Source organism: Thermobia domestica, chromosome 1 (genome assembly GCF_964235325.1).
Source record: "Thermobia domestica chromosome 1, izTheDome1.hap1.1, whole genome shotgun sequence".
NCBI lineage: Eukaryota > Metazoa > Arthropoda > Insecta > Zygentoma > Lepismatidae > Thermobia > Thermobia domestica.
In genome coordinates, this window is record NC_137454.1 from 240,411,586 (window position 1) to 240,422,582 (window position 10,997).

Consider the following 10,997-nt stretch of genomic DNA (forward strand, 5'->3'; position numbering starts at 1 on the left):
CATCAGCATTTAACTGACCTATCATTCTATAGTGATAAAAAGAATGCATGAAATGAATGAATGTTTCATCAGTGCTGAGATGTGACAAAGTACGCGTAAGCATTTTTTTTCCACTCACAACGACCTTTAAATGATGCGTTTGCAAGTTGAAGAGATTCATCAAGCATTAACGATACACATACGTAATTGTCAAAACAAAAATCTGTATAGCGTATTTTTTTTAATTATTATTGTGACTAAGCGGTTAGCGTACATGGTTCGGACGTGGAAGGCCCTGGTTCAATCCTCGGTGGGTTTGCTTTCCACGTCGGGGCATGTCAAGCCTTTTCTGTAATTTAATATTCTCACGCGTTATCATACATTCTTTTCAAACTAAGCTAAATGGTTGACGTACACCTCATAATACACAAACGTACATAAATCGTCTATAATGACGAGTGATTTCATTGGGAACAGTAAAACCCGATTCGGCCATGGTTAAAAAATGAAAACAAACAAACAGGTACAATTGCGATAAATGTGATATGGAAAAAAGGAATTGAGCAGCGTGAATTTGAGTTGATTTTTTGATTTTTAGTTTAGCGTCCCTTTCAGCAGCGAGGCTATATGAGACGTGGACCTACTGATTAACGTGGAATCCGAACCACATGAGCTCCCGCCGGGAATCGAACCCGGGTCTCCCACGCCAAAGGCGCGTATGCTAACCGCTTAGCCCAGGAAATCATAACATTCATGATAAATAATTAACTAAGTAATTCATGTAAAGGTCCTGAGTTTGATTCCTGGCGGTGACGTTCAGAATCTCATTATGAAAACACATGTACTAGAAATCAAAGTTTTTTAAAAATAATTATGTTACTGAAATGTGTGTTTTATTGCTGTCAAACTCGAGACCATTACATCAGCATGTAACTGACCTACCATTCTATAATGATAAAAAGAATGCATGAATGAATGAATGTTTCAACAGTACTGAGATGTGACAAAGTACGCGTAAGCATTTTTTCTACTCACAACGACCTTTAAATGATGCGTTTGCAAGTTGAAGAGATTCATCAACCATTAACGTTACGCATACGTAATTGTCAAAACAAAATCTGTATAGCGTAAAACTTTTAACCACATATTCATACACTCGTGGCTAAGCGGTTAGCGTACATGCTTTTAACGTGAAAGGCCCTGGTTCAATACTCGGTGGGGTTTGCTTTCCACGTCGGGGCGCTGTCAAGCCTTTTCTGAAATGTATTATTCTCATGCGTTATCATACATTCTTTTCAAAACTAAGCTAAATAGTTGACGTACACACCTCTGGCCTTGGTTCAATCCCGGGGCGGTTGCTCGAATATCACGTTAAACTGAAGGGGCCGCTAATGCTTTCAAAGGGTATCGAACCATATTATTCTCAGGCATAGTTTTAGAAATTTTGTAATGTATTCTTTTCAAAACTAAGCGCACACATTTTCTGGCCATGGTTCAATTCCCGACGGGCGCTCGCTGAAGGGACGCTAAACATATCATTTCTCGTGCTTAGTTTTAATGTGTGGGGATTCCTGATTCGATCTCGTGAGTTTATTCGGGGTACTCTCACTTTCCCATTCCACTAATTCTTTCATAGCCTAAATATTTCGTACTAAAAGTAAAACAGTGTATGAGTGATCCACCCCCACAAATATGAAATAAAAATGATTTTCGAATCTTGTGTGAAAAATAAAATCTCACTGAACTTACCTCAAATTCAATGAACACAAAGTCGGTGCAGTAAAGCTTCTTAAATGAAGACACTTCTAAAAAAGTCTACCTTCTCACTCGATAGTTGAGAGCGGTGTAGGATTTGAAAAATGAAATTTAGATTTTTATTTAGGTCGCTGTGAAAACGACGTCACCGTCAATCAATCAGAAACGAGGAAATTTATAAAATGACATCACAACGAACCAATCAAAACGCTCTCTGCTTTTGTCATGAATCACGAACCAAAACGATGTGTAACAATCGATCGTGACGTCATTCACGTTTCTCAATAGTATCGCAATTCCGATCCCAAATGATTTCTACATGTCACTACTTGTTGTAACTGTGACGACATTTCATTTTCATCATATTCCATACGAGAATGTCAATGTTTGCTTTTTTCATGAATCATGCTGACACGTTCGTAGTAAAACAAAAAGTAATGCGATCCGCTGACGTTTGCATTTTTCAATCATATGTGCTTCTATGTCGTCACACAAAGAAGTCTATCAGCATTTTATTTTAATCCACGAACGGAAGCGTTACACTGTCAGATTTATTTTCTTAAAGTATAAGTGTATCCTTTTCAAGGACCATGGTTCGAAACCCACCAAGCATGATTAAATCCGAATTCATTCATAGCTAAGCGGTTAGGATACACATCTTTGGTTTGAAAGACCTGAGTTCGATTCCTGGAGAAACATTTCTTAGGATTTTTCTAAACTTGGTTTAAATTTCTAGTTCGAAAATTTTAAAAGTTTAGTTCGATAAAAAGTTTGATTTGAGAAGCGTTACACTGTCAGATTTATTTTCTTAAAGTATATGTGTATCCTTTTCAAGGACCATGGTTCGAAACCCACCAAGATCGATTAAAACCGAATTCATTTAAGCGGTTAGCATACACATCTTTGGTTTGAAAGACCTGAGTTCGATTCCTGGAGAAACATTTCTTAGGATTTTTTCTTAAACTTGGTTTAAATTTCTAGTTCGAAAATTTTAAAAGTTTAGTTCGATAAAAAGTTTGATTTGAAAATTTTTAGATGTGATTTACATCTTTAGTTCGAAACTTTTGTTTTTAAAAATGTTTTAGTTCGACAAAATTTTGTTTCAATTTTTTTAGTTCGAATTTTTTTTGGGTTCGAAAATTTTTTGTTTGAAACTTTTTTGTTTCAAAATTTTTAGTTCGAAAATTTTTTGTTTGAAAATTTTTGTTTAAAATTTTTTAGTTTTGAAATTTTTTTAGTTCGAAAAAATTTTTAGTTTAAAATTTCTTGTATTCTGCGGAACCGTTTCGAAAAGAATCGGAGCAGTTTCGGTAAGAAAAAATCTGGCAACACTGTTTCCATTAATGAAGCGCTTACTGAGCAATAAAACGCTGAGCGTTTAAAAAAAATCGCTTAAACTCACAATAATGTGTTATAAGAAATCTACAAGCGACACCCCTCTTTCACCATTGTTACTTCCAGAGACATAGGCTACTAATTCAAGGACAGGATCTCCATCAAGGTAAAAAAGCTGGTAATCATCTTATCTGCCAAAGAGAACGATAATATTTAAGGTAAACTTCAGTACAATATCATGATACCATAAAAGGGTTATTTAAGGATGGGGTTGAACCCTTCATGGGAACTTTAAGGTACCAAAAAGGATAACCATTAAAAAAAATCCAGGTCTAGGGTGGATCGTCGTCATAGCACTCTGAATGTCTAGCATTGGGGTGGGTGTGTAAGATTATGCGATTTCTATCAACCAATCAACATCGTGGTACCAAAACATTCATCTTACCCGTAACATGGAAACAAATGAGTGAGGGGTTTTCCCACGTATTCTGTTCACCGTGTGATGGGTCTAAAATCATGTGACTTCTATCTTCCAATCAGTATCGTAATACCAAACGCAGAGCCTAAGATCACGTGACCTCTGTCAACCAATCAGCTTCGTGGTACCAAAGCATTCATGTTACCCATAAAAGGGAACGAATTTCAAATATCCATGGGTCTAAGATCACGTGACTTCTGTCAACCAATCAGAATCAGGTATCAAAGCACTCATCTTACTCGTAAAAAGGGAACAAATTTCAAAAGTCACAGGGCCTAAGATCGCGTGACCTCTATCAGCCAATCATCATCGTGGTACCAAAGGATTTATGTTACCCGTAAAAGGGAACGAATTTCAAATATCGCAGGGTCTAAAATCACGTGACAGCTATCAACCAATCATAAACACACATCTTACCCGTAAAAGGGAACAAATTTCAAAAGCCCCTGGTGAGGGATTTCCCCGCAGGGTGACTCATGACGTCATACCACGTGACCTGAAAATTTGAATTTCCCGCGTGGGCGGGGCCTAACGTCACGTGACCTCTTTCAGCCAATCAGAATCGAGAAAATTTTTGCTGACTCGGCGCAATATACGCGGACCACTACTACTGTATGTCAGTGACCAACAGTCAGTCACCGACACACAAAGAAACAGATAAGATCATATAATATAGGAAAATTAGGCCCCAATTGGGCAAAGTGCGGAAAAATAGTATAACAAGCTGAAAATTGGTGGATGTGTTCTTTGGATGCCCCTGATTAACATACTCAAAATCTCAAAAAAATCCCACCTGGGCAACATGCCGCCATCTTGGAAAATGGCCGCCATTGAAAATTTTTTTACTTAGGTTCCTTTTGAAGGCCATAACATCGGACACAAGACAGATATTGATGTGCGGTTTGCGCGAGGTTATCGCAGACACTCCAGACTATTCACTGAAAACAACATTTAAACCTTTAATTGGAAATCTATGTAAACAAAGTATATAAAAATTACAACTGCGAAATTTTCGATACATATTTTCAATACAACTCGATTTTCGCTCTTTTCCGTCCGTTTTATCAAAAAAGTAATGAAGCAAATGTTGTAGAGCACACAAAAATACACAAGAATATATCCTAGTTTTGTCCAAAAACTCAAGTCTGAATGGTTTAATAGAGCGCGCAGTAAACACGGCACCATGTGTAGTGTAGTATTTTTTTTCTCCGGTTGTTATGTGCCTTTTTCATTTATATGAAAAGCAATCAAAATATTTGCACTTGAAAGTACAAAACTATATCTTCACAAATTATAAGTTCGTTAGTTTCTTACGTACGAGAAAACCAAGTATGTGAGTATATTTATTTTCCCAAATATGGAAAAGAAAATTTCATGTCGACTATATACGACTATACCTAGTAACATGTCGACTATATACTCCTGTTTGGAGTTTGCATCGGAGCAGTGCAAGAAACAAAATCAGTCATCATGTATCGTAACATTTGATCAGCCATTTTACGTTAAAGATATGGACATCGTTTTAGCAGCAAATGTTGACAGCCCACTCTCAAAAGTGATTGTACGTCTTGGAGGATTACATTTGTTAATGTCGTTCAAGGGTGCCGTTGGAACAATTATGGAAGGCAGTGGCTTACAAGAGCTTTGGCAGCAACTATTTGCGAAAAACTCTGTATGTTAACAGAACATTCTTACGCTAGAGCACTACGAGCTCACTTCTTAACTCAAAATGCTCTCTGCTTATTGCTTGTGACCAAAATCATTAACGATGAAGTGCTGTGTGAAGAACGACTGAAAGAAGTTAAAGAAGATTATGAACTTTTATTCCAGGGGAAGAAAAAAGTAGATGATGTTCTACGCACCGATGCAGTGAGAAAGTTTATTTCATCGATTAAAACAGCTTTAGAAGTAGAAGCTCTGAAAAGCAGGACAGGCAAACTATGGGTCCAGTACTTTGAGCAGGTATAAATCATGCGTAATTTAGAGCAGAACGCACAGGGGATTGGGCACTGCACTTATTCAGCGTACAAAAAATCCTTCCCTATTTGCATGCCGGTGGCTATATTATTTATGCGAAATCTGCTCAAATGTATTTGCAGCAGATGACAAAGCTGAAATCATGTTTGTCATCTTCCGACTATGAAGAATTCGTGAAGAAGGGACTTTTCACTGTACGACGGAAATCGAAATTCTGGAGCGGAGTTTGGTCAGACTTGACCATTGAGCAGGTTTTGATGAAGAATATAAAGACGACCGGAGGCTTAACTCGTGGTCGTGATATATCCGACTCTGTTCTCGCACGCTGGATACATTCTATGCCGGCATCAATGAAGGTACTGGATGCTTTGGAAGATTTCGCAGGTGTAGCTATCGCAATATCACAACAGCATGTAGAACTTGGACAAGCTTGCCAAAAAAGGGACTTAAAGCACATAGAAATATTCGCAATGTGGTTACGAACGCATTCTCCTTTTGAGAAACCTCCCGATCTTCTAGTTTCTTTGCACAGTGGTGTTATAGCAGACGAAACAGTGAACTGTGATTCAGCTTACGAACAGGGAATTAAGACCTTAAAGAAGCTTAATGGGAAATCTTTTGCGGACATCAAGCTTCAACGGAAGGACAAGGTAGTCACTCTTGCAGCAATGACGAATGCCATGGTTGTTCGGGGTGAATTGATTCCTGTGAATCCTAGCCAGCTGTTCCATCGAATGGCATGCGTTGTTCGAAGTGAAGAGGAACTGGAAGGTTGTATGAACTACGAACTGGCATCGATGCCACCAGCACTCTTCGACGCAACTATGCTTAGGAAAGGCACGAAGTCAACTTTAAGAGGTGTTATGGAGAAAATATGCCCCCCATCTGAAACCTTTCCTGAAACTTCAAGCTTTGTTCTAGACGGAGGAGATTTACTGCATCGAGTTCACTGGCCAAGACCAGAGACTTTCAGTGATGTATGTCAGAGCTATGTTTCATTCATCAAAGCAAATTATAAAGGACAGGTTACGATAGTTTTTGATGGTTATACGGAATGTACAACAAAAGCCACAGAGCGCATGCGACGAAGATCACAACTTTCGTCTTCAGAAGTGCTAGTAGAGCTGCAAACTGAAGCAAGTACTTCACAGCATCAATTTTTAGGAAATGAAGCGAACAAGGCAAGCTTCATAGCGCTTCTAGGATCACAATTAAAAGAAAATGGAATTACTGTGATCAACGCTTCGGGTGATGCTGACCGTCTCATAGTAGTTACTGCTATCGAACTGGGAAAAAGTGAGGAAAACCCTGTTATTGTGGGCACAGACACCGACTTGCTAGTACTTCTTACGGCATTTGCACCAACGAATAATAACATTCGGTTGCTTATACCTGGCTCGAAGTCGCACCCCCCAAAATTGTTCGAATCTACGAAATTGCAGCTGGCCCTGGGTGACATGTATAATCATATGCTTTTCCTTCACGCAATATCTGGCTGTGACACCACATCGGCACCTTTCAAAAGAGGAAAAATACTCGCTTTTAAGACACTGGAAACATCTCCAAACCTTCGCAAGGAAGTGGACATTTTTAATAAGGAGAATGCAGCAGTTGATGAGATCGTGACGGCTGGTGAAGAATTTCTTGTCGCTATGTACGGTGGAAAAATTTCCGATGGGCTTAACAAAACTCGATATAAGTGCTACGTCAGGACTGTTGCTAAACAGAAAATAGGTGCAACATTCGATTTAGCAACCCTTCCTCCAACATCAGCAGCAGCGAAGCAACCTTGCTTAAGAGTGTACCATCAGGTTCAGGAATGGCGTGGTGTGTCCCTCCCTCCAGTCGAATGGGGCTGGAAGAAAAACAGTAATGGTGAGTTAATACCTGTCCCTAGCACTCAACCTCCAGCTCGAGATATGCTGATGAACCTTGTAAGCTGCAATTGCCACGTAGGGTGTGAAAAATATTTTGGTTGTCGGAAAGATGGACTTCGATGCCCACCATTTTGCAGCAACTGTGCAATTGAGGGATGTACAAATCAAGAGGATACTGCAGATTCAATGATCTATGAAGAAGAACATGAAGACCTGACCGATAACAAAATGCCGAACCTGATATCAACCGCAAGCAAACGACGTGGATGCTCTAAATCCGTAGGTTCCTTCAAAAGAAAATGTAAAATATTTGGAAGTATTGCCCATCTGGAAGTTGTTTTGTTACATTCTTGTGCAGCAACTAAGGCTAAGCAAGTGACACTGCGTTTACTGCGCGCTCTATTAAATCATTCAGACTTGAGTTTTTGGACAAAACTAGGATATATTCTTGTGTAATTTTGTGTGCTCTACAACATTTGCTTCATTACTTTTTTTGATAAAACGGACGGAAAAGAGCGAAAATCGAGTTGTATTGAAAATATGTATCGAAAAAGTTTCGCAGTTGTAATTTTTATATACTTTGTTTACATAGATTTCCAATTAAAGGTTTAAATGTTGTTTTCGGTGAATAGTCTGGAGTGTCTGCGATAACCTCGCGCAAACCGCACATCAATATCTGTCTTGTGTCCGATGTTATGGCCTTCAAAAGGAACCTAAGTAAAAAAATTTTCAATGGCGGCCATTTTCCAAGATGGCGGCATGTTGCCCAGGTGGGATTTTTTGGGATTTTGAGTATGTTAATCAGGGGTATCCAAAGAACACATCCACCAATTTTCAGCTTGTTATACTATTTTTCCGCACTTCGAACTAATTTTCCTATACTAATAGTGCCACTTGCTGTTTTTGGAAGATGCGGACAGCCACAGGGAAATCATGTGTACTGATTGCAAGCAACTCGAAGATTTTGTCGTAGATTTTGACAGCTCCAAATCAATACATTCAGTGAGTGAATTATGAGTGCAGTTGTACCGGTAGTCTATTTAATTTTAATTTGTGTTGTTTTTATAAAGATGGAGAAGGAAAATATTTTATCATTCAAACATTTGAAATAATACTTTTTCTTTAAAGCTGAAGATGATGGTGAACAAAATTTAAAAGTAAAGTGGTGCCCCGGCGGGAAATATTTATCAACAACTAGGGTGTCATAATTAACGATATACAGTAAGGGGTTAATATGAATAAACTGTGTTCTGATGAGCAGGCCTACTTTATTGATGTAATGTTGATGGTATGTAATATTAGAGTTCTTTTAGATCAGTTTGCTTTTTATAAAGTCCCATTAATTATATAGTTTGGAACAACTAGCTGTAAAAAGCATATATCAATTTTAGAGTTACTGGCAAGTTTGATTCACCCCCAGTTCATGTGTTCTTATTTTATTAGTTATAGTGTATTGTTTCTCTATATTTTATATTTTTAATTTTAGTAACAACATTGTTATTATTATATAATTAGTTTAGCAGAATAATAAGAAGCAACCATTTTTTTCTAACGCATAGGGATGGGCACGAATCAAGCGAAAACTCAACTCGAATTCAAGTCCAGTCAAAGATAATACTCTCGAGTCGAGTTCCTAGCCGATTCATCATTTTTGGTATCGAGTTCGAGTCGAGTCGAGTTTGATAAATGGCTCACTCGTTTTAACTCGTTTTGAAATCATGGCCTGATTACCCTGGAAAGCAAAAGCCATGAGAAATGTAAGCTAACAAGGAGGGTGTCCGAAGTGTAAATCTCAGATTTCAAAAATGTTTGTGCAGATCTTAGGGAGGCTCATAGAATAAAGATCGGCACAACAAATTTCGACGGAACCCCATATTTGGGCGGGGCAGTGCCCCATTTGCGATTTTCGGCTTTTGTAGTAAAAGTCGGCCTTTTGATTTGAAAATTGACTTATTGTTGTCGACAATCGTTATCATCCGTCTTCATTTGCATAAAGATACTACAATTGTGGGTCAGGGATACCTATGTGTGTGGGAGGGGGTCCGCCTCACAATTGTGATACATGTTCCCGCTTCATTTTGACGAGCTGAATTCAAATATGTAATGAAAAGTTCTTTGTGGAACACATGTGCGGCACAGGTCTCTACCTAGTTTCTGGGATGCTGAATCACAAGTTGAAAGAGAACTGAAGGGCTTGAAATAGAAGTTTAGCACAATCAGTGCTTACTGTATGGATTGAAGCCAAAAGAGATTTCATGCCTGTACATAACATGAATGTTAGGAAATGGGCAACTGAAAAAGCGAAAGAAATTAATCTGGAAAACTTTAAGGGTCCCAAAAGTTGATGCACCAGTTTTAAACGGAAACATAATATTGTGTAGCAAAAAGTTTAAAAAAAAAAAAAAAAATCATGTCGCGAGCAGACGTTGACACTAGAGCTGTTCCGATAATCGAGTAATCGATAACAGTTCGATAGAATTTCAAAACCGTTTCATCGATAAAGAATTTTAATTTTATCGAATTGTCGAACTTTTGAGACTCCCGAAATGTTTGAGACTCTCGAAATGATCGAGAATCCCAAAATGTTCGAGACTCTCGAAATGTTCGAGACTCCCCAAATGTTCGGGACTCTCGAAGTGTTTGAGGCACTCGAAATGTAAGAAACATTAGACAACTTCGAGACACTCGAACTGTTCGAGAGTCTCGAATTGTTTGAAAGCAGCAAATACAGAAATATATTAATATGATCGCATTTGTCGAGTCGCTTGAATATTTTGAAAAGTTCGGGATTATCGGAGTGTTCGGAAGAAACAATGCATTCGAGGTTATTATAGTTGTATATAATATGTATTACATATATGCAGGGTGTTCATATTAAAACTTCTCTCCTTAGCAATGAAGTGAAGGAAAAGGTTTTTCCCCACAGATCTGTACAAAGTTTAAGCAGTCTGTCAGAAGAGAGAAAGAGGAAGAGAAAACATGCATCACCCGAATGGAATTGGAACCCAAGACACCATTAGTCTACTAATAGTCACTTTGCCGATTGCGCCAATAACGGGGCAGGCAGAAAAATAATTTTACATATGATTTCGACAAATATAACTTTGCAATAACTTATCAGATGAAAAAAGTTGTTTGACTAGTTTGGCTGCAAGAAGGAATCATTGGAGAGGTGAAGGAACCGAACTGTCCATCACTACTTTTGATAATACCCGCAACTTCGATAATACTCGAAATGTCGATAACACGCGAAACTTCGATAATACCCGAAACTTCGATAATACTCGAAATGTCGATAATACCCGAAACTTCGATAATACTCGAAATTTCGATAATACCCGAAACTTCGATAATACTCGAAATTTCGATAATACCCGAAACTTTGATAATATTCGAAATGTCGATAATACTCGAAATTTCGATAATATCCGAAACTTCGATCATTTCAAATACTCGAACGGTTTCGAGTAACCGATGACAACTCGATAAATTTTCACTCCCGAAGTTCGATAGGTCCTCACCCTTATCGAACACCCCTAGTTGACACTTCAGAACAAATAGAAACTTCGGCCATATCTTTCCAGCTAGAAGTCAGG